General features: G+C 34.5%; 1 long non-coding RNA gene across 1 annotated transcript in view; it reads left to right on the forward strand.

The window, feature by feature from the left end:
- Positions 1-24976, forward strand: part of LOC144477109 (uncharacterized) — a 131872-nt gene that overhangs the window by 35911 nt on the left and 70985 nt on the right. Inside the window, exon 2 of the long non-coding RNA XR_013495135.1 lies at positions 10277-10383. This is a non-coding gene — a long non-coding RNA (uncharacterized LOC144477109). The remainder of the gene's footprint in view (positions 1-10276; positions 10384-24976) is intronic.

The raw sequence follows: 24976 nt of genomic DNA on the forward strand, positions 1-24976 counted from the left end.
TAATGATACTAACTATTATGTTCAACTAGTTAAAATTATTCCGAAGTTTGGCGAAGTTTGATAAAGTTTCGGAAAGAAATTGCAAGAATTTTGAACAGCCTGCTAATTAACAAATTCGAAAAAGGGAGAAGAAATAAGAAATGAAATTGTTGTTTAATAAAAATATTAAGAAAACGATATCTTTTCAACAACAGCCAGCAACGATATATCGTTGTTCGGTACTAAGAGTTCCAACATCTTGCGATTAACTCGGACAACTTTTATTTTGCAGAAAGACAGTAATCTAGTAATAACACAGTAGGACAGTTACATTTCTGTTTTTGCATTTTCCTGTTCTTCTTTTCGTGCTTGAGTTGACGGCCTCCGTGCTAAATGATTACTTATCGTACAGCAAAATTAAAAGTGATTCCCCTACTGGTAATTTTACACTTACGCGGCGCATTTAATTAAATAATATGGCTGAAGCAACGTTTCAATTGAAAACAAAAAAAGAACATTGATTTACTTATCGTGATGGTAACCGACTTCGTCTAATGAATTCAGAGGACATCGAATACAATGTTTCATATCGTAATCGCAATAATCATACGATGTGTACCACGGTAACGTATGATGCATAAAACATAACCTGAATGATTTAAGAGTCGAGAGATATACTATCGCCAACGAAGAATTTAATGGATATGCCATTACTAACCAGGAAATTATCAGTTTCTGTTCCTTAATGTTATGTTAATTCTCGTACGAAAAGGTATGATTATACAAATGTCATTGATCAAGTAACAGATTAAGTTCACAGGTTTGTAAAAAGTTTTCCAAATGTATATTTTCTCAACGTGCACATATGAAGTAATAATTCGAAGTTGTTTTCTACTCATTATTGTATTTAATAGAAGTGTAGGGGAAATGTTGGATATATTTTTTCAGAAATTTCACATTAGTTTTCATTTGTGACCATCGATGCCATGCAAACGCATTTTATGAAGCAACGTGTGTAATAAAAGAATAAATTCAAAGTGTAGATATTTTATTCGTTTTAATAATTCAAATGATTTTCTTTTTATTAATAAAATGGTGTTAGTCTCGTCTTTAATTAGATACCATTTTGTTGCTGTTTTACTTACTTGCCTTCTTAGTATCGATTCACGGTAGAATGCTTGTATTTTTTCGTAAATAAATTGATGAACAACTTGTATAAATAAAGTAGAAATTGCTTCAAGAAAATAAAATTTCAAAAAACCAAAAATCTTCCCTTCTTAAAGATTTATAACAGCGAGATTTGTTTTGAAATAGTATAGCTTTCTTTTTCGGTATCGATCGAAAAAGATTGTTTAAATTAATATGGAGAACTTCTCATGGGGGAAACTGTGGCGTTTTTCTTACACAGTACTTTCTTCGATTTTCTTTCCTTCTTGTAATTTCTCCCTTTTAAACATTCTTTTTTGTTTATTTGGTTATCTTCTTCGAATTTCTCATATTCATTTGTTTAATTTGCGAACGAATTTACTGTTATTATAGTTGTAGAGAAATTAGGATACTCGAAGCATCCTTGTTAAAAGTATCTGATACTTTGACAATCCAATTCTAATCTTTTCGGTTTAGGCTGGTCTCGTTAGAACCTGTCGTTCCCTAGTTAATTCTATTCATGTCTGTTCGTTTTGAATTAGTCTGTTTCGGGTCTCCCGGCCATGGTTAGGTATGATTTGAGGCTGTCGGCTCTACGGTGGTTTCATTCGAGTCTTTTGACCCTAGATTAGTTTCTTTCAAGTCTACCGGTTGAAATTAAGTTATTAGTATAGTTTAATCCCCCAAACGCCTGACTTTCAAACCAGAATATATCGAGCCGACCTTAAACGCTCATTGTGTGTATAATTCTTCCAATGATGGAAAAGTTATAAATGGTATGTAAATATTAAATAATAATATAGGCTATAAATGTAAAAACAATAATTTAGACTATACATTGAATAATAATATGGACTATAAATATAAAACTAATAACATAGATGAAATATTAAATAATAATAGATTATAAATATTAAAATAGTATTATAAACTAAATATTAAGTAATACTATAAACTAAATATTAATTAATACTATAGTCTAAAATAATAATATAGTTTACGCGTATACTACGTTCTTTTACTCTTTCGGACATATTTGCATTATTATATTTTCGAAATAAATATTAAACTTAATAAATCACTCGAATCAGGTTACTCATATAAAATACTGCATGACGAATATAGATGTCAGATTAAAGTGAGATGATTAAGATGTGATTAAAACTTGATATTTTAACAAATACATATTTTATTAAATTATAATTACATATTACAGTAACAAAATATTATAATATTACAACAAAAATTAGAGAATAATAAAGAAGGAAAATTGATATTTTTTGTGATATTTGTTCACACAATACAAATTTTTATCTCCTTCTACTACGTAAGTTAATTGATAAAACTTATATTAGTATCTTCTTTCAGACAATTTCGATTGGTTCCAATCAGCGTTAAGTTTATTTGATACGAGGTTATAGTCGGGTACAACTTAATGTACAATAATATACAATAATAGTCGGATTTAAGGTATACAAAATATAAGTATGAAAATTAATATCACTTTTATACGTAATATTATGTAATAACACGTATAAAATATATTTGTATACAAATACAGAAAGTATAGAATTGAATGAAGCCAGGAAAAGTCCGTCGGTCAAGTTTTCCATTCTCCATGTTATGCGACGAATGCCGGATTCACTCGCGGACATTTTTCCCGCGATAAACAGCGTCCGATTAGCATCCGGTTTTATTAAGCATCGAATTGTAAGGGACGACGTTATCACGAATGAAGGCCCGCACGGCCGAGGTTAGACGTGCATATAATGTAAAGTTATAGAAGTGCGAGGTCAAGAGCCACTTAAGAACACTCCGATGCGTTCGTCCGGCGGGATAGATCTCGACAAGAATCTTGATCTCCAGCCTCTGTTCACACTGCGTGAAAGTTTCGAGTGGTTTCGTACACGAGGGCCCCGTAGGTACCATGATGGATGGGATATTTTTTTCATGGATAGGATCAAGAGAAATGGGATTACACCGTCGGAAGTGTCTTATTGCTGGACATAATTACATGCAACCGTCTTTGTAACCTCTCGCCGGAATGTTTCAACCCTTCCTTTTTATTTTCGTGTAAATTCTCGGACCCCCTCCCCCCGTACCGGCTCGCTTCGTATCTCTCTGCGCGTAGACGCCGCGTGACGGATAATTAATTAGAAAAATGACTCGGATACGTGGTCGCTGTGTAAATGGAAATCTTACAACGATTTTAACGTTTCAAACGATTCTTTATATATATATTTTCCATAAATGAATATTGACTATGTGAAAAGAAAAATAAGGATTTTTCATGATAATGATTTTATATTCGAAAATATCTATATTAGAGATTCAACATTATTTCCATGAATCGAACTATAGCGAATTTAATAATCGAAGTTTCCCTTACCTACCTAACGAACCTGTCAAATTTTATACATATTTTTCCTGTTGCTGTTTTATTATTCTTAGACTGAAAAGTGTGTCATTGTCATATAGATAATACAAGATACCTCATGAATAGGTTCAGTGACAACGCATTTATAACATTTTTAATATAAGATATCTTCGTAAGATAATGATATTACGTATAAATGTCTGGTAAATAAATATGTATATAAATATTTGTGCACCAGTAAGATCACTAAATGGCACACCCTCATAAATAATATGCCGACTGCACTTTAACATTTATTTTTCAATTGCGTAAAATCATCACTTCAGTATATTATAATCTATACATACACATAATTACTGGTTTAGGGAAAAAGATTTGTTGGTTTAACACATATAAACGCAAAAGAGAATATAAAATGTCGCTTATGTCACAAAAAGGCAATTTAGTAATAGTAGTAACTATTAGTAGTGTTAGTACTAGTAATGAGTATTGGCTTTTTTATATTCATCATTTTATTCCATCTTACATTATTGTTCCAGCGTGTCATCTATGTGCATATCTTGTTACATCTACGTATCTATGTATAGTTACCCACTTACGATCGCAGATCTAATTAAATGATTGCGATCAATCGGTTTTAATTGGCTGATAGGTTTAATGACGATTAAACGATATGGAGGCAGTTTAATCAGTTTTTCTCACATGGCAATTGTCCTGGAAAATGTTGATCATTCGTGACAGGACTAATAGGATTTTAATTTGAACAGATGCGTAGACAATTCAATAGTAATTATCTTAAATATCGACATCCAAATGTTTGCACATCTTTCCCACGTGCTAGCGTCTGACCAATATGAAATTCATGTTATTGTCCGGAGAATATCGTTTATCATGACTTGACCGATAGTTCGAACCGCATGTATCATTTTTCAACATTTTTTCACGACAACGATCGCTGCTTCTAACGTATCAGAAATTCACTCCGTGCCGTTTCTAATAATAACTCAATGATTTTGTCTAACCTTTATTGTAGGCGATCGATCACGTAACGAAGCTCAGATAATTCAACCAAGAACCGCAGCGAAAAATATTCAAAATTATGGAATGAAATACGGATTGCTTCAGAGATTTAGCGATTATTCGAGTTTGATGACCATTCCCGGCCATTTTAAATAGTACTTTCCCTAGGGAGTTCAGTCAATCCGAATTTATTCATTTACTCTTGACTTCAATCAATCTGAATGTATCCTCTCTTGACTTCAATTTATCTGAATTCATCCGCTCTTGACAACGAACAATCTGAATTCATTCGCTGCTTGTTTCGATATATTAAAATGTAATAAATGTAACATAACTATCTATCATCATTAGTATACTATGATAAAAATGCGGAAATGGAAGATAATAAATTATAGAAATAGAAAATGTCAAGGTTATGTCAATGTTATGGCTATATATTAGAAATAATAAATGTCAATATATCATCTTCGTTATATTTATATGATTAAAGAAGACTTAATGAAATACCAAAGTGACACCTGCTGTCTTTTAATAGATACTTTATTTTGCATAAAAACCAGCTGCCTAATTATTAATTTAGGCTAGCCATTTCTCATTAAAATTATACGTATATGAAATATGGGCACTTTTTATCAATAATAAAGACAAGTTGTTTAGTAAAACTTCGTAAAAATTGTTCGAAATATATTATATATATAGTGGTACTTTACAAGTTTGCATTGAAACAATACTTTGGTTATAATGTTAAACGAATAAAAATTACGTTAATCTTAACACATATTCGTCCAGTAATTTGTTGTACCGTCATTCATAAAATGTCGGCATTTATCGACACTATCTGTAGAACTATCTATATAATTTCGACACTATTTATATAAAAACAACGTAACTTGTTAAAAATCATACATTTTTCAGCAATAGTTATAATTATACCATCTTTGGTTAAAATTATCTCTGTTTGGTAAAACTGAGAATTTAATTCGTTTAGAATTAAAAGGACAAGAATCAATTAATCTCTGTAATATACAAATGACGAATTTTTGTCATTTGGCTATTGATTTTGGCTAGTGATGATTTGCGAAATGACGAATTTATGTCGTGCAGATGAATGTGTGTTAAAGCCTGGTTTTCTTTTGTCCGAGACTGTAGCTCTCGACATGTAAGTAAGCTAGCAAAGGCAACAGCAACAGTGCGACGCTTCAACATAGATGTTTGGAAAACGAAACGGATGTTTTAACAAACAACCGCGAAACGGTTCCCAGTCTAAACAGAAAAATAGCGCAAGCGGTCGAGCTAAAAATCGTGTTGCCGACAATCGCGGCATTCAGCCGTCAATGAAAGGAGTAATTCACTCGAATCATCGCTAAGCAAAACGTTCTAGAAAGGTTTTATTAGCTCGATACCCGCGGATAAAACGAGAATATGCTTACTTAGTGTTCCGTTTCACACTCCTCAACTTCCATTGCGCGCGAAAAAACCGAGCGCTCGTCTTTTTCTGGTGCCCTTGATGAATCGGCGTGCATCCTCGAAACTAATACCGACCGTCTTGAAAATCCTGTTTGCTCGGCTTGCAAATCATCAACCTTGCTACTTCTGGTCGGCAATTTTCTATAAATCCATCGCACCTGTATTCCTTTCATCGTGCAATTGCAACATTCCTGCGTCGAATACTTGATGCAACCTTGTGCAATTAAGCAGCATTTCGCTTCAATTTAATTCCACTGCTAAATTTATCTCAGCTTAATTAGTCATTAGATAGTAATCAAGAAGTATATATTCTTTTATCAGATACATATGGATGAGTTAGTATCATAATGACGTAAGTCATATTTTTCTTATTGTGAGGCATGAGGAGTGATATTATTTATTAACATGTGTATTATTTACTGTCTATATTTATTGTCCAGATAATTTAGAGTTAAGTTAATTTTGGATTTAAAATCATTTAATTCAGATGATAATAAAACAAATATATAACTAGTGGAAAATAACATTTTCCAACTCATTTCACATACATTGCAAATATTATAATCAGTCATATACGTACATGTGTATTCAACTATTTAACTATACTATTATATATGTATATATAACTAAGACATTTTGGCACGTATGATTTACATCTCGAGACACAAAACAAAATTTTTGAAACGATATCTTACGCAACCATGATGGTAATCCACCAAAACATGTTTAAGTTTATCTGTTTAGTTGTTAAATTGTTCTGTTTTAAAATGTAAAGTGTTTAGCCTTCATATTTCTTTTCTTAAATGTTGCATTGGAAACTTTGTTTCTTTTGCGTAGATTGATGATTGTAAAATTATATATTCTTTTTATTAATTATATTATATTTTATAATTATATTCTGAATTTATCTGTATAAATATTATTATAAATATAATATGAACTATTTCTATTCGAATGAGTTATCCGAATAAGTTATTTAAATGACTCATTCGAATAACTTATTTAAATAACTTATTCGAATAGAGAATTATGCAAGTAATTTAACCGAATAAACAGGTAAAATAATTGATGATTGGACTGCAGATCTTGATGCAGAATAAAATTGATCTACTCTCACTGGAAGACGTAAGAGTCAAACTGAAAAAATCTTCAAAGAGGAAAAAGTAAAATGAAACGTCTGTACTATCTTAAATAATTTGAATAAGTTGAACTCGACAGCAATCTTAGCTTCTTTTAATCTATTCCCTAATTTATGCTTCACGTATTCATTTCTGCCACTAATGTATAAATTCACAACGCGCCCTAACGACGAATAAATAAATAAATAAATAAGTAATAAATCGTTATTCGAATAAGATATTTAACAACTCGAAAATGTTGAAAACTGTTGAAACAATTCGAACAATGCCCGTCTCTAGGCCCTCTAGGCTAGCGCCCGATGGCTCGCGATCAACGATTCACGGAGCCCACTATTTATAATCCGCGCCAGATGTCAGCAACTTTTTGCCGCACTTGAAATCGGAGGTCTCGATACGACCTTGTTAGGATCTTGTCCGAAGCGGTCCGTTTCTCGTCACCCTCGCCACGCTGGCAAAGTGCGCGCTCGACAGTCGGGCTTTCTTTCTTTTCTTTTTTTTTTTTCTGCCGGCGGACAGACGGTGGAACACCCATGTCATCACTTGCGACACATTTTTTATCATATTTTCGCGCCGACGACGATTCAAAGCCGACAGGTGAGACACCGAATACCGTTTCGCTTGTTCGTTTCGGGCCTGTCCGACCGTTCCCCAGCGACTTTCGTTTCGAACGAGCACTCTAAGAAGACACAGTCGTTATCTCTATAATTTCCGTGAAAACGTGGATTTGATTTCCGACGGATCGTTTGACGGATCTATTAACGCCGTTTATTTTTCGTTTCACAATCGAACGAGGCACGAGCAGCTTTGATTTGACGCCGAGTTTACGGAACCCGTCAGAATGACGGATCACTTAATTTCTTAATTTACTATTATACAGATTGTAAGATTACATTTGCATGCGGATCTTTAGGGAAATATAAAAACTTTGTATAGTTGTTGAAACAATTAGGGTATAAAGAATATTAGGTTATAAAGAATGTAATCGAATTATAAAATTGACATAATATTATTATATTCTATTCTTATATTAATATTATTGTATGCTTACTTTAAATATTGTTTTAACTTTTTTTTATGATTTATTTATTACCAATTATTGTTATTGTTAGAAATAGGTTAATTTCTAGTGTAATCAGCTCCATCTAGTTATTTTTGGGCAGCGCTGACCCATGTCGTATAATTAGAATGCGCGTGCGTTGATGAGTTGCAGTATCAGCTGTTCCCATAGTTATAGCATTTTTACGTAAATTATCTGTTAGAATATATAAATATATGTTTTTGTGGATTACGCTTGTCAGTACAAACTAATTCTGTACAAGTAATGAGAAGTTTTACATCATTTTGATCACGATAGCAAAGTGTATGTACAAGAAAAATAAAATTGTGGACACAGGGTGTCTCGTTTAAATTCACCCTTCTTTTCAATTATGAAAACGCAGACGGGCAATTTACACTACCTTCTGGTTCAAATTTCTTGTACATTAATCTCATAATTTCTTGTAATAGTAATTTACAAACAAAAAATCGCAGCACCGTAATGTAATCTCTTAATTATAATCTTTTCACTCAACTAATTATTAACCTAAGTTCTACATAATTTTCAACGATCTCCCGTACGTTTTGAAAACAAAATCAATATTACATTAACAAAACGAATGAACGAACAATGTTAGAATAATAATTATCAGCTTTTTTTTTTATTATTTAATTGCAGATACGCTTACGATTCTCGTTGAATTAGCCGGATTGACGTTGGATTATTCAGAATGTTCAGTTTTCTTATCGCATTATCATAAATCTGATATCCCAATTGGAACAGTTCATCGATCAGCGTGATTCAGAGTCAATTGTAAATAAAACATCGTGCTCAAAGTAGGCTTAGCTAATAAAGCATATTTTCGTCTGACTCTGTTCACGTACGCGCGAGCCATCTGTTTGCTAATTATCGGCAATTTGCAATACAACATCGACGACCCGTTCCCGAAGCGAAGCGAAAGTCAATGTTTCGCGTACGTATCGTGACATGAATAAATAATATTTAGTTTTGTTTCATTCAAACACACGTTATCGATGCATTACAACACGTAAGGCCGAGTTCGATGACCTCTTTCAAAATAAACTTCTTTCGTTCTTCTTTTCAACATTTTTATCGACTATTTTAACAGGATTGAGTAGCAATCGATTATTTATGCAACTGATTATAAAATGTAATCAAGCTAAATCATAATCATTAATTATTCGTTATTAGAAAGCAGTCGTTATAATTACGTTTGGTAATCTGTAAACATTGATCGATAATCTGTAATCTAGTTATACACAAAATGCAGGTATGCACAAAATATAGAATACGTTAATGCATTGTTTCAAAATGTAATTTCATTTTTCAATAAAATTTCGCTTCATAAGGGTATTAAAGAGCACTTGACTGTTCGAGCACTCGATTTTCCGAAAAACCAAATATTTCCAAACATTTTGAACTTGTCGATGCAATAACGAATGTGAAATCTTAATTTTCATAAAAATATTAAACAAGAACAATGTTGGTCAAAATTTATCTTACTTTCCGAACAACCCCATAGTTCCTAACACGTCAAAAATCATGGTTATTCCTATGAACGCAAAATTGCTCATGAAATCGTAATATTAATAAGAACATTAAATAAGTATAATTTAAATAAATTTAATTTATCTCGCTTTTTTGAAAACCCCAATATATCCTGACGTCTTAAAAATCTAGTTCGCCTCCTGTCGATGTGATGTTGCACATAAAATCATAATATTGATAAGAACGTTACATAGGAACAAAAAAAAGATAACTGAAATTAATAACAATAAAAATTGAAAGTGTGAAAAAGCTTCCGAGAGTTTCGACCGCACACTCCACCGATATCGGTGTTCCGTTTTTTCGACGGACCTGTCTCTACTATGACGTCTCACTCGGAAACATTGAGTATTTCCAGCAGCTGATACATGAATAATGATTGCTGTGATCGTATTACTTCGATCGATCAAATAGTTCTTGCGGGCAGCCACCGTCTGCTTTTTATTACGATCACGAATAAGACTTTACCCCCGGGTTGATGGGCGTGCGATCGTAAATAACGTGTCACAGTTAATAAACAACAATATATGGATCTTCCGTTTCCAGACACTGCGATGGAATGTTAACGCGGCGTAAGGGGAAGAAAATGAGGAAAAAGGAGGCATTCAGGAAAATTTATTTGAACGCGGAACTCGGGAACCAGTACCGCCTGAGTGAGTACAACTCGATAACTAGCAAAAAATCATTGATTAATGCCCGATGCATCGTTTGTTGCAATTTCCGTGCAAAGAACTCGCGATGGTCTCATAAGGGTAACGATATTAATACATTTTGCAACATGCACATCCAGCGAAATTAATAGAACTATCCACGTTGTTGATGCGCGATCAAAAATAAAATCGAAGAAGGTAACTCGGTGCCTATAATAAACTAATCCGTATTAATGGCCATCGCATTAGTTGGCGCGTCGGTGATCGCCGGTGATTGTTTAACATAAATATATTTCAGTGTGCCCGTACATGCTCATTACAGAGTTATTCATCACGGTGCGTTGACACGAAATACGAACATCGCGAGACGTATGGAAATTGTACATCGTCGTTATTAATTCGATAGAGGAAGTAATGGTCGTCGTACGTTTATTATAAACAAAGGAATAATGTGATTTATTATAATTTAATTTATTGACGCGACATTATCTATTATATCCTGCTAGGAAATCTTGAATATTAATGGGGGACATTAAATGAGCGAATGTTAATGAGAATTATTTTCATTCGATCTTACTGAGAGGAAGATAGTTTATGGTGGTCAACAATTAGTATAATTGCAAGTCTGATAAGTAGACTGTGGAAGTTTTCGAAAAATAGAAATTAACTAAATTAGTCGCAAGAAACATAAATTAGAAGAAAATAGCTATTCTCTTTTAACAATCATAATAAATAAACAAATATTTTTTTTCTCTCTTAACAATCGTAATAACTTGAAAGTAATGTACAATAAAAAGGAAACACTATGAAACAATATCCTCAAATTTTTCCAATGTCTTATTACATTTTTACTTGACCTATTTATTTTTGTCATAAATAAAAGAAAAGAATATTAATAGGTCACTGAATGTCAACAACAATAACTTATATTTAGTCTTGCGACTGAAAGGATTGATTTACAATCGTAGCGACTATGTTCGCTATTGGGTTGTTAAAACTGTAAATTCGTTTCTCAAAATACACTTGATTCGATATTTTGTCAATAAAAAGCTGCACTTGTACGGGTATGCGATTTTACGCAAAAAAGAGCTATGACATTAAAAAGGAATAATATAATTTATTACCTTCGGTATAAAATTGTTGACATTAATAGATCTCATTGGTTGAACAAACACTAATAATTTAATGCATGCAATTTGCCGAAGGAGCAAACATTAAGCTTCCGTTTATCTGTTACAGCCTGTACAAAATGAGGGTAATGACAATTGTTTGTGGAAACGCACGGACGCGATTGTTTCCAGGAATCATTCGCCAATCTGTGCTGATTCGCTGAACCTGGAAATTATTATGTTATATAACAGGCATTATATAGTTTTGTGGAATCGTTGCGAAGCTTCCGCAAATTGCCTTTTACTCTGACAATATTTAATCGATTCGTTGGAATAGAACGACGATGAATTAACTTGACCTACTTCGGAATCCACGATTTAGCGAGAACCACGTTGTTATTGCGTTAAAATAATTTTCAGTTCGGGTAATTAAAGTTCTTCGCGGGATCGGAGTTTATAATTAGTGCCTTTTAATGGGAAAATAAATTTCCTGTTTTAATGATCGTGAACAACAGCTTGCTATAGTCATTAACTATAGATTCGAATGTTTCAATTAATGTTTAAACTGTTTCGATGCGAAACGAGTTCATTGCATTATATATTTTTGATTTACTTTTTATTCATTTCGGCAATGACTTTCTGATGAACTACTTCAAACGTTTAAGCAGGAAAGTTAACGTAGGAAATAATAATTTGATGTTATGTTCTCTGCTTTTTGTCTCGTAATTAATTTGAGAATTTTCGTATATTTATTTTATACCGAAATTAGTTGTCTTGCGAAATGCACGCCGCGAATGATTTATAAATTATTAATGAACAGTGTTATGACGTTGCATAATATGATATAACTTAATTCTTTTTACGTGCACTAAAACTATTAGGGTTGATGGAGCAATGCATTTTTGATCTTTTCGTATTTTAGATGTTTTCTTGTTTTCGTTTTTGATGTTTTCGTATTTTAATTGATATGACTGAAACCTTGAAATTAGTCACGGAATTCTCGTATCACGTGTTGATGCAAATCTTAAATGGAAAGTACAATTTGCACGTCTCTGTAACTTTCAAAGGATGCACTGCACGAGACTGTTTTATACACAAAAATTGTATGGCTTATAGGTACATTTTCTAGTGTATTTATTTCTTTTCTAGTTGGCGGCAATTTCGGAGATTTAATGGTCAACTTAGTTTTTTAAATGGAATACTATATTATTTATTATTTATATTAAATCTAGCAACTAATGATTAATTATGCTTTATGTTCTGAAAATCTTTACCTAATATCAAGTTAAAGATAAAATTACTCCTTGGCGAACAACGAAAAACTTTGAAGTTTACCTTCGAGTTCTTAACATTTTAGCTGCGCGTATAAACGTCACAAGTAAATGGCAATTTTGCATCCAGCAATAAAAACACTTCTACGATTTAGATTAAAATTCTTGTGAAAGACATTTCATACATTTCGCAGACCTTATAATAATTCTGAAACAACTTGTCAAAAGAAACTGAAGCTGGTGTGGTCGATGAAACGCATACAAAGTGATGTTAAAAATAGATCGACGCAGTTAAATGGTTGAGAAATGTCATTTAAATTGCTAAAGTTGCGTTTCACAGCGAAAACTCCTGCATGCCGCCAGCGGGGCACAGTAATTGGCTCCCCTATCCAACAGTATAATAGTCGGTCGCACTCGCGTATCGCGCGCACCGCTTCGCATTTTCCGATATTCCACGAAACTGGAAAGCCGACGCCGCGACCGGCAAATCTCCCGGAATGATGTAACAAGTACGATCGAATTCCAGAAGTTCCACCATCGAAGGGATTACGCTTCGATTCGCTATTACGGTTAAACAGCAATGAGTGTCCCTCTCATTGGGGAGACAGGCCGCGAGGTCTCAATAGAAACACGCCCCATAGAAAAGTACCCGATCCCCGTCGATCTCTTTTTCTTTTCGATCGCGTGGATCCACCGGTTCGCTCGCCGTCATAGCAATCTCTATCGCGCGTAGATCGTCGTCCGGTAATGTTTTGCCGGTGACGGAGAAATTTCCGCGTTCCTCCCGGCGCGGCGAGGAATCCACGGTGGCCCCGGCGTTGTTGACGCGGGCTCGAATAATCTTGTTACAGTGGATCGGGCTGGCAGCCAGTGTCAAGGCATTTTTTTCAACGGACGCACGTGCATTGACATGTACCATCTGGTCGGTGGGATGTCGTCGTATAGCAATTGAACGTAATGATATTCTGGTATCATGCGAGTTACGTCGGCCGTTCCCTCTCGTTCGCCGCCCCGTCCTCTCCCCCCTTCCATCCCCCGATCTTTCGATCTTTCTTTGCCCCGTCCTACAGGCTACAGCGGCTGTTAGCCGGCGTTGGCCATTGACCGACCTTCGCAGTTGAACTGTGCCGCGAGAAGATAGAACTTGCTCCTTTCTCTCGGCTACCTCTTTCTCCCCCCGTTCTTCATCGGTCCACTATCTCTCTCTCTCTCTCTCCCTCTCTCTCTCTCTCTCTCTCTCTCTCTCTCCTTCGCACCCCGATCCGGCTGTACGCGCTATGAATGCCTCGGCCGCGGCGTGCACGTATATACATGTATACGTGGAACGACAGAAGTCCTTCCCGGCAAGCGGGGATCTAGGATCGACGTTCCGGAAAAGTATCCCCTTCGTGTCCTGCGCCTTTTATTATCCCGCTAACCGGCGCGAAGCGGCGCGGCGCGGCGCGGCGTGCCATCGCGTTGTTGCGAGTCCGGCCGATCGTTTCCTTGATTATTTTCCGAAGTCGTCGGGGAACTGACAGCCCGTGTCAGAACAGATTTAATAGGATTCCTGTCGGATCGCCGCAGCCACCGTGGCCCGATCTATTTAATAACACGTTTTTCTCGGCGATTTAACGGGCATCGCATGACGGATTTGGTAGCGCCACAAACGGTGGACTGACGTCGCCGCACAGCGGGCTCGTCGCGTATAAAACGCGGCGAACGGTCATTTCAATGAAATATTTTTACGATGAAAAGTTCATTCGTATATAGTTTATTGGAAATGTGGACCACGATTTCGTGTGATTTTTCTTACCAATTATTCATTTTGGTGACAGGTCGAGAGTTCTGAAGCAATTCGTCTCGAAATCGCTGTCGAATAAAATCATCGTTTATAATTGTTTTTTAAATTAACTATTGAGTGAATTGTACTTGAATTAGGAAACCGAATCTAAGCTTTGGCGATATCTATGAAAATAGTTTCGCCATTCGAGTGCAAAGGGTTAAATCTTATAACAACTACTGTTTTTATTCATTATAAATACTTGCAGATAATATTGTGTACTCTTCAAATTACACAAAACTTCTTTCCATCTTAATATCATACTTTAATATTTTGCGACAATATAATAATCTTCTCAATAAAAAGAAATCGAAGAAATTAACAGAAGTCGCTTAATGTCCCAATTTAAAAATTAATGACATAATTAGCAAAGAGATGTTCGGAGCACCTTTTACGCCGCGTGTCTCAATCACCCATTTAATACCGACCTATAATATTCTGCGTGTCCCGTCCATTTTAGTAACAACATTAAAAATTTAATGCTATGATAAAAAGAGATAGTTCCAAGCTATACGGCAACAGTCTCGGAGGATGAAATAAATAACAATTCCAACGAAAGTAATAATAGTTCGTACAACCTTTCGAGAAAAGAGCAAAGATATTAGCCTCAAGCATAAAAAAATGTTAATTGTCTGATATTGTTACGTGTTAATTGATCGCGCATGGTTATGAAACAAATACAATTTTTTACAGAAAGATACACAGTTGTTGAGATCATGGTAATGTTTCATTCGGTATGTGTCCCATTCATTGCGATTCGCCCGTAGTTGTAAGGGCTAGCATGGTAAGATGAAAGATTTGAAGATGACGTGGCCAGGAAAAGGTTCGAATATGATGCGGCGAGAGCAATGGTCAAGGATGTGACAGAGTTTGAGGGTGAGTCAAAGGTGAAGTCATGGGATGCGGAAGATTTTAAGATGTTCAATAAGAAGTTATTGGAATGACGTTGGTATACAATATAACGTTGACAATGATAAATGATAAGCGTGGCGTGACATTGGTTAACAGTGATAGGCGATGATTGTAACAGTAACAGTAGCAATAATGATAATAATAACAATAATGAGAATAAATCTAATTACAGCTGTTACGATATAACAATAAGTAAAAATTAATTTGCCACGATGATTGTATTTAGAAAAATTCCACGAAAACATGAGACAATAGCTTATTGAAAATAGTTAGAGTCAGCAAATGGTCATGTTGCTAAAATACTCATTTGGTTGGAATGTCTTGCAATTATTATTATTATTGTATACGTATATATATTATCAGTGTTTTAGGTTTTATAGACACACTTTTGCAATCCATACATGAAATCTACAGTCTAGTTTTATTATTCAGTATAATATCCAAAGTAGTTATTTCGTCTACTAAATTTAATTTTGTTACTAAATTGTTTTAATGTTTTTAAAAAGGGATATGTTGCTTCTAATATATCGTTTAGTAATGGAGCTGGATATCGAAATAAGTGGTGACAGCGAACGTAATTATTCCGGTTGAACTGTAAAAGAAGATCTCTAAAGCTATGTTTAATACTTGGCTTCAACAGAAACAACCATATGCTTGCTTCGTTTAAAGAATAGAATGTAGTAAATTTTTGTATTATAGTAGAATGACCACCGTTTCACTTTTGATTTATGTCAAATTCATAACAATTTCATAATGCATCAACCAGGATAAGAAAAATACACAATACGGGATATTAATTTCCCGAATTTTATTTCATTTTCACAATGACGATTTTTGTAGGCAAGACCGCTTGATTAACAACTGTCTTTGCATAGGTCAGCGGGTAGCTTGTAACGTAAGAACGCCAATTGTCGTCGCAAGACCATGGACTAGGAAGTAGACTACGCGTTCAAGTGAATATTAATTATTTTAATGAACGTAGGTAACACTTTCTCCGGTTAATTTTGCTGTCTCGGTGCGGCAATGTATGCCAATCTAAAAGTACGCGGAGGAATTAACATGTCGGCTAAATGAGTCCGTCAGAATGGTAACCATTATATAAGTTAAGAACGCTCGAGCACATTGCCGTAATTACAGGCTTTCAGAAACTTATACTAGATTAACCCTGTGAACTCGAGATGCGTTTCCCGACCGTAAGCAATTTCTTACAATTTATCTAACATTTACTCAAACTGAAGGCCTCAAGGAGCTGTTCAACCCCTTTGAGGGCGTGAGATCTCCCATTCCGTAAACTGAATAATCATACTTCACATTGACGTGCGATACTAACGAATTAAAAATTAAGATACGATCAAATATTGAAAATTATGTTGAGGTTATGTCACGAATGTAGAGAAACGTTAACGTTGCTACTGCTTATATTGCATTCCAATTAACCAAATTTTAATAATGTTCTTAATGAAGATATGTACGTGAAATAATGTAATTGGATTTGATTTCTTCACTGCAATGAAATTTGTTAATAATTAAATAAAATTACCGAAGTAAAATAGTTAACAACCTTTAACAATATTGATATTGATATTTCTGTCAATAAAAATATACAATGATTTATTGGAAAATAATAATTCAATGAAATATGAATGAACATTGTTATACAATTATGCGGACATTTAAAATAGCATAAAAAGAGAATATTTCGAAAAATATAGTTTACACAGGATGTCCGATTTTAATTTGTAAATGAAAAGATAAAACTGTTAATATGAAATCATTACTGTTTACTTATTCGTAAACTAATAATAGTTTGCCATGTGTGACATAATAGTTTAGATTAATTCAGTATAATAAATATTAGTTTAAAATAATGAACTGAATTGATAAATGTGTTCAAAATTACCATTTGTCCTGCACGCGTCTACTTCTAGTGAAATTAATTACGCCATAATGTAACCTCCACGAAATCATATAAGTTTTGTAAGAAATATTACTTATACAGTGTATAATTAACAAATTATTTTCATTTATAGATTCAAAGCTTACATTCTCTATCATAAGAGGTGCGAGTTTGAAAAATTCTATGACAATTAATTTATTAAATTAAGTAATTGAAATTATGTAATTTATTAAATAGAGTTAACATTCTCACAATTTTTTATCAGATGATTCTGCCAAAAAATTGAAAGACGATGTAGTAAATTGCGTGGATTAGAAAAAGAGTCGCGGAATGTTTGATTACTTTGATTTCCGGTAGCAATCCAGGAAATACACGACGTCTTGTGGACGTCCATTTTATGTCCAGTTTAGATTCGAACGTCTTTCGACATAAACCGGACGTCTTTAAGGCGTCTAAAATTTACGTCTTCAGGACGTCATCAATAAGTCGTTCTTAAAAACAACGTCTAGGAGACGTCTTGAAGACACCATCGTGAAAATGAATTAATAAAATATTTCTTAAAATTCATTTAGAATGTTTAAGAAATATCGTTGTGCCGATTGCATAAATAAGAAGAGACGGACCATATAATTGAATGAGTAAAAAGAGTTTCTCCCCGACATCTTTAAGGCATCAAATGTTTAAAAACATTTTAAAGGCGTCTTCGTACTATCTGAGAATAGAATAAATTTCTGCGGAAGAGTCCAAGAAATTCCAATAATTTTTCCCCACCTCGGTGCACCTTAAACGGGTGAAACTGCCGATCGGTTGACTATCCATACGTACGAAGTAATCGCTGCGCAGTCAGTGTAAATACCGTCATAGAAAATCCATTGTGGAATACTTTGATATCAGCATGAGGTCGACAGCGTGCAGCTACGCCAGCCGAGCATTTCAACGAGGAGCGCATAAGAATGCAGTTATCCTCTTCATGGGTCTCCAAGCTGGGGTCTCACCCATTCCATTACGGTATTGGATTCTGATGTAAGAATGAATCCAACACCATATCGAATCGAAGGGATTTATCGGGAATGGTTCTCGATCATGAACGAGGCACGAGGGAAGGTCTGAGAATAATGAATGTCACCGAAGACCCTAGAGTAACTAACCACTCGAAGTACAGTACTTCGTATAAGTGTCGTATCTTGTGTTTAGCGAAACATTTTGAGGACGAAGATAATCTGGTAACGAACGCGTTAATTCAACGAATAATACTTTCACTTCGTTGCGGTCTGGTATCTTTATCAGCATGAACTATATTGTGTTCGCATTAAAGGAGGGCGTTCAAGCGTATAGAAGCAACCAGTAATTTTGCAGATAAACTGCTGAAAGTATACATTTTTATAGCATTTTTTACGCTGACTCGAATTACGTGCAAATTACTATATCGATTAATTTATTTGATGATAAAGCAAAACCTTTTTCATGAATTATTATATGAAGTTTTTATGAATTTTCCAGATAAACTTTTTAAATACTAACCTTGAAATCATATGTTCATGAAAATACTTTTTTTTTAATTGACAAAATATTGAATCAAATGCTTTTTACACCTTTACAAAACAAGATTTTATTAAGAAACCAAACAACTTTTCCATTGTCCCGATACAATTAGACCGCGGATTTTAATGCAGAATAAAAATTCTCTGACGCACTGATAAAACGTCGAGGGTTTCATCAACGTTCGCGTCGTTGTTTAATAATGTCAATAAATCGGCGATCGTGCCGCAACGTTCATAAATACGTTCAACGACTTCGTAACTCACCTGTCAATTTTTCCGATGAACCCGTCAAATCCGCGGTCTAATTACGACGTCGTACATCAACGTGCGCGCAGGGAGCCAGCGGAGAGGAATCTCTCGAGTAAGGAAGTTAATGTGCGGTTCGCGCGCAACAAGTGACACTGGCCTTGAGCAGCTCTAGCACCCCTATAATACCCTAGCCTGTTACGGGAGTTTCGTGGCAGAGCGGCGTGTCCATCATTTATACGGGAACGGTTCGATTTCAGCAAAACCGGCGACTATACGGGGGCTGGTCCGTGCAAGGTGCCGCTAACTAAGTAGCTGCAAACTCTGTAGAATAAGTTAAACGTGACTGGCTTACCAGGGAGCCCAGAGGTAGCTCGTTAATCGTCGGCATCGGCTCGTATATCTAGCGTAAGTACGCGCCTCCGGTAATGATGTTTCTTTTCGGTGTCGCTGGCTTGCTGTATGGATCGACATATAACGCGATCGTCTTTGCCGTGCCAGTTTTTATCGGAGCTCGGGCAGGCACCAACCCATTTGCAATAACGCGTCGATTGCTGGCATTCCGACTCATAAGTTGCCGACATAATTGTTTTCTGATAGGAATAGTGCGGCGGGAATCGTGCGAATTCAAAGCTGGACATTATTCGAATTGTTCCGAATAAATATTTATCTAACGTAATTATCCGAATTAATGACTTTTAGAGGAATATTTTATTGAAATAGCAATTACTCGTTATTATTCGTAATCGTTTTATCCAGGTGTAGGTTATTCATTCTGTTTATTCGAATAAGTTGTTCCGATAAAGTTGAACATTATTCGAATCGTTTTAACAAATATTTATCTAACGTAATTATCCGAATTAATACTTTTTAGACGAATGTTTTATTTATATAACAATTATTTATTATCAGTCATAATTATTCTATCTAGTTATAAATTATTCTATTTATTTATTCGAATAATACTTTGTACGAATAATCTGTTGTTCGAATAGAGATTTTAAAATGACACGAACAATAATGCGAACAATTTGTCGACCGTTTTTGTTTCTGGGTAATTTTATAAGATTATATTCATACGAATTCGTTAAAATAAAAGAAATATGGTAGAAATCAATCGATGAAGTATGAAAAATTGTATTGTAATACGAAGATGATAACATTATAGGTCACTGTATTTATCTTGACCTCGACCATCGTATGGTCGTAATTCGTTTAAAAAGTCTCCGATGATTTTAAAATATGAAAAGACACGAACTTGAAGAAATTGCCTTGTTTATCCTAATATTTGCCTCTCTGAACAAATCGATGTTTTCACCGACATTTTTTCTATGATAAAAAGCCAGCAATATTTTATATACTGGAATTAGGTCACACAACCTGTATACAAAGTACACTACCGTTCAAAAGTATGAGGACATCTCCTTATTTAATATAAATTATAGTTTCTCAGTCAGTTTAGATTTCGATAATATCGAAAATACACGTTAATATTATAATATTATAAATCAATATATTTAAATGTAATCTAATGTAATGTAATCTGCTAGAATATAATATATAATAATAGATTATAATATTATTAAGATTATGTCACTCCTACGATTAATTTTTCCATGTATTGCAATCTGCTAATTGCAAATCGTATGCTGAGTTTATTTCATACTCATCGCTCGCGTTTTCGAAATATGTGGAGCACGGTGCAAAACACATGGAACCAAATAGAATATATTAATAAAACAGATGCCGAAATTAGTCCAAGAAGTAATTAAAAATGAAGTGGATGTGATGCCGAAAAGAAAATTTAAGTCTCTTTTAGAAAATTGGAAACCTTTTAATCCTACTGTTAAATACATATATAATCTATTTATTGAATTTTCATAAAATTAGGTTCGGAATAAATTAATGAAATTATAAGAGTTCCCTGTCGGATTCTCAAATTTATTTAATCTTTGTAAGTGTCCTAATACTTTTGGAGGATTCCGTAGGTATGTACGTGCAACACAGTTTATTGACACGTGATTTAGTTACACGCTGATTGGGTGGTGGGAGGTAAAGGTTGATAATCACTGATTTATCATCATTATAAATCCAACGAACATAGGTTAATGAGGGACACTTCATTCAGTAACATAATCCACAACCGTTTCGACATATGTTTGCGGATAAGTTTACAGATCGGTTTGCGGGGTGTACAGGCCAGCGATCGAAGTTCAGTATTTAATATCTTCGATATTGTACGAAGGGAAAATTGAATAAATGGTGGACAGGTACCAACGCCTCGTATCGGATTCTATAGATAGATCATGACTTCTTAATAGCGAGATAAGCTGCTATTACATGATTCAGTTTACTAAGCACTTCGAGAGTACACCGAAAATACTTCAAACGCGGAGATAATAAGGCCACTTTCGAAATGTTTTCAATATTAAATTACAATCGGTCATTAAATAATTATCTATGGTATTCTCTTCGCTATTAAACCGAAACGTGTCAGTTTAAACGATTAAACATGATAATTACCTGCGATATCTTCTTTTATCGTTAAACTAAAAGAAACCATTGTATAAGTACCTATGGAAATAGAATAAGCGTTATTAATTGATAATCGAAAGACGCGATAAGGTCTACTAATATTTTCAGACAGCGAAATTTCATACTTCCACAGCATATGTAAAATTTTTAGAAAATTTTAGAATGCAAACCTAAATAGAAATTAATATAGTTTACGAATTCACCCTCGGCGAACCATGTGAGGTGAAATAAACTCCGGCGGTTCTAAAACTGTTGTTATTAATAATTTGACTGCAGATGCAGATAATTTTTATTTAGCTCGAAGATCGACAAGTCTATTAACAATAAATCGTTTATTTTAAAGACATCGATATTTGTTTTATCCATATCTTACTATAAAAACAGCTTAAGGACGTCTACATATTATTTTCAATTCGTTTAAATTATTAAAGGGAGAGAAAGAAATTCCTGTCTGACTCATTCTCGTTGCAGTTTGTCATCGGAAGAATTGAAGAATATTTTAAAATTATTTTCGACTTATTAAAATTGCTAAGAGAGAAAAAAGACACTTTCAACTAATTCATATTTCTGTCGTTTATTTTGAAGGTGGCCCAAGTCCGTCTGTGTCACTTTTCGTGACTGCAGTATCGCGTATATTTTTCACTTAATAATCGCTATTATTTTAATAGGGATTGCACATTTAAATCTCTGAAATATCTCAATTATAATAGAAATGGACTTGGGTCGCTTTTAAAATAGATAACTCATTTCGTATAATTAACTTAGACGACTTTTACTTTGCATCGACAGCCGCAGATTAACGACAAACATATTTTCGGTGGACATCCCGTACAAACGATGAAAGTAATTAATAGGAAAACGAAACGAATTAATTAATTATATAAACAGCAACGCTGATCGATATGGAACCGATCGGTATCAACGCAATTACATTGGTGCCACACGGACTGACGATGGTATCTTCGCCGAAGTAGGAAATGAGATCGAATATGATGTACACGCGATGTCGTATGTGCTCGTCCAGGTCTCGATGAACGGCGCCTGTGTACAAATCGGTGTGTCGTTATTATTCAGCCGTGCTATTCGCTTAGAAACGCGCGCACCGACGCGAGAGCGCCGTGATTCCCTTTTTTTTTCTTCGATCGTTGTAGATCGTTAAGTGGATGCCGATTTCTTCATCGAGTGAGTTTATCGCGGAATCATTTTTCCGAGTATTTCCCAGAGTTAATTGCCGAGTGCCGTAGAAAAGTATCGCGAGTACGCGGTACATGTTGATATCGCCGGCTCAGACGTGTACAGATATACTTATATCGACCGGAAACCCGAGCCCCGAAGGCGGTCGTTTGTCGTTCGAGTCGCCACTTCTGCTTGCCTCGCCGACTCGTACAGGTGTAAGTTAACCCTTTTAAAGCTTTTAGAGCAACCAAACCCGTCGAAACGACGGATTTGACGACGCAAATAAATTGAACAAACGTGGTTATTGAAGAATGGAACATTTACCGCGAGACTAAAATTCGAGATTTGTTCGAATCGTTATCTAACTGAATGATTGACGTTATAAAATAGAGGATAAAGGAAGTTTCATTCGATATTAATAATTTAGTGATCGGTAGCCTATAAATTGGCCTTTTACGACGATCGGTAGTTTGTGAATTGGTTATCATGGCAAACAATAATTTGTTATTTATTATTGAGATTGTACTACTGTACTGTACAGCTTCAATAATATCATTATATAATTTTTTATACAATAAAAATAGAAAATAAAATTTAACATTGAGCTACTGTAGGCTCTAAAATTAATATATAAATTTTTAAATATTAAATACATCCCGCAATTAATAAAATAAAATAAAATAAAATAAATAGACAAAATAAATATTGTTTAATGCCAATGTCATGAAAATATAAAAATGTTAGTAGATTTAATTACTTTACAATAACAGCTTAGTAATAAATGTTAAGGTCGGTAAGGTGTCAAAACAAATAAAAATGCATTTTTTTCATAATTGTGTGCTTACAATTTATACTGTGTGAAATATACAGGGGTTGTAGAAAGTATTCATAAACCTTTGTATAAGTGAAATATATAGCCCGAAATTTTGTTCAACTATTAGAAGGATTAGTTCACTATACAATGGCTAAAAAATTCTTTACAAGAATCGTTAATTAGTTGGTATGACAAAAGAATTAAAACACGATGATTCTTCAACTTTTTTTATTTGAGTCTGTAACGAAAAATTAAAGAATGTATTTTAAAGATATCGGTAGCTTCCTGAAAATTTTATTAAAATCGGTTGATCTTGATACAATTGCTACAATAAATCATAATGAATATTTTTAATCCTAGAACGACCCACTGCCATTTTTCAGCATAAATAACATCGATTGCAAATAACTAAAAATAAAATCTTAATAATCAAAATATTACTCATTCATTATTTTCAGAATATAGAATATTTATATATTTATATTCATTGCATCTAATTTATCGTTAGCCTACACTTTTATATCGTTTATTTTAATATTTAATTATAATTTATAGCTATATTATATATTTAATTAAATTTTACCGTTCGCGATAAGAGATTTATTTGTAGCTACCCTCAGGCACCATTATAAACCCGGGAAATATCAGTTGTTAAATAAACAAATAATTATTGATTTACACGTCTACAGACAATTTGAAAATGTCATGGGGTTGTCGCCAACCCCACATGGTCGTTCTAAGATTGAGAGCTGATATCTTTACCAATGAAACATTTTTGGACATAAGCGTGTCGAACTTTTTTCATCTATTCGAGCTCAGTAACACATAGTATAACTTTGGTCCCAACCTTTCTGGACAGTCTGTACGTAAAACTTTGTTTCAAAATACGTTCTTAATCCGGAGGCACAGAAATTGGGACGGGCGCACAAATCGGGAACCCTGTATCGCGAGAAATTACAGATCAGCACGCGCGTGCTATCTGTTTCGTCTGGTGAAGCGTACTGTAGAAGAGAAGCACTGCCGCGTTGTACGTGTGGTATTTACTTCGTGTGTCGCACGAAGTTCATTACATTTCATTGAGAAGCCCGCGTCTGACGAGTATTAATTGAATCGGAGCGCGTACGCCGCATCGCGCACCTCTCGGCGAGGGAAGCTGAATGCCGACTGTGAGAAGGGAGATGATCGCCGTGTGCCGGTGGCTGGCCGGTGCTCTCTCTCTCTCTCCCTCTCTCTCTCTCTCGTCTCTGTTTTCCTTTCTCCGTCGCTCGCAGGC

This window comes from Augochlora pura, chromosome 11, assembly GCF_028453695.1.
Source record: "Augochlora pura isolate Apur16 chromosome 11, APUR_v2.2.1, whole genome shotgun sequence".
Taxonomy (NCBI): domain Eukaryota; kingdom Metazoa; phylum Arthropoda; class Insecta; order Hymenoptera; family Halictidae; genus Augochlora; species Augochlora pura.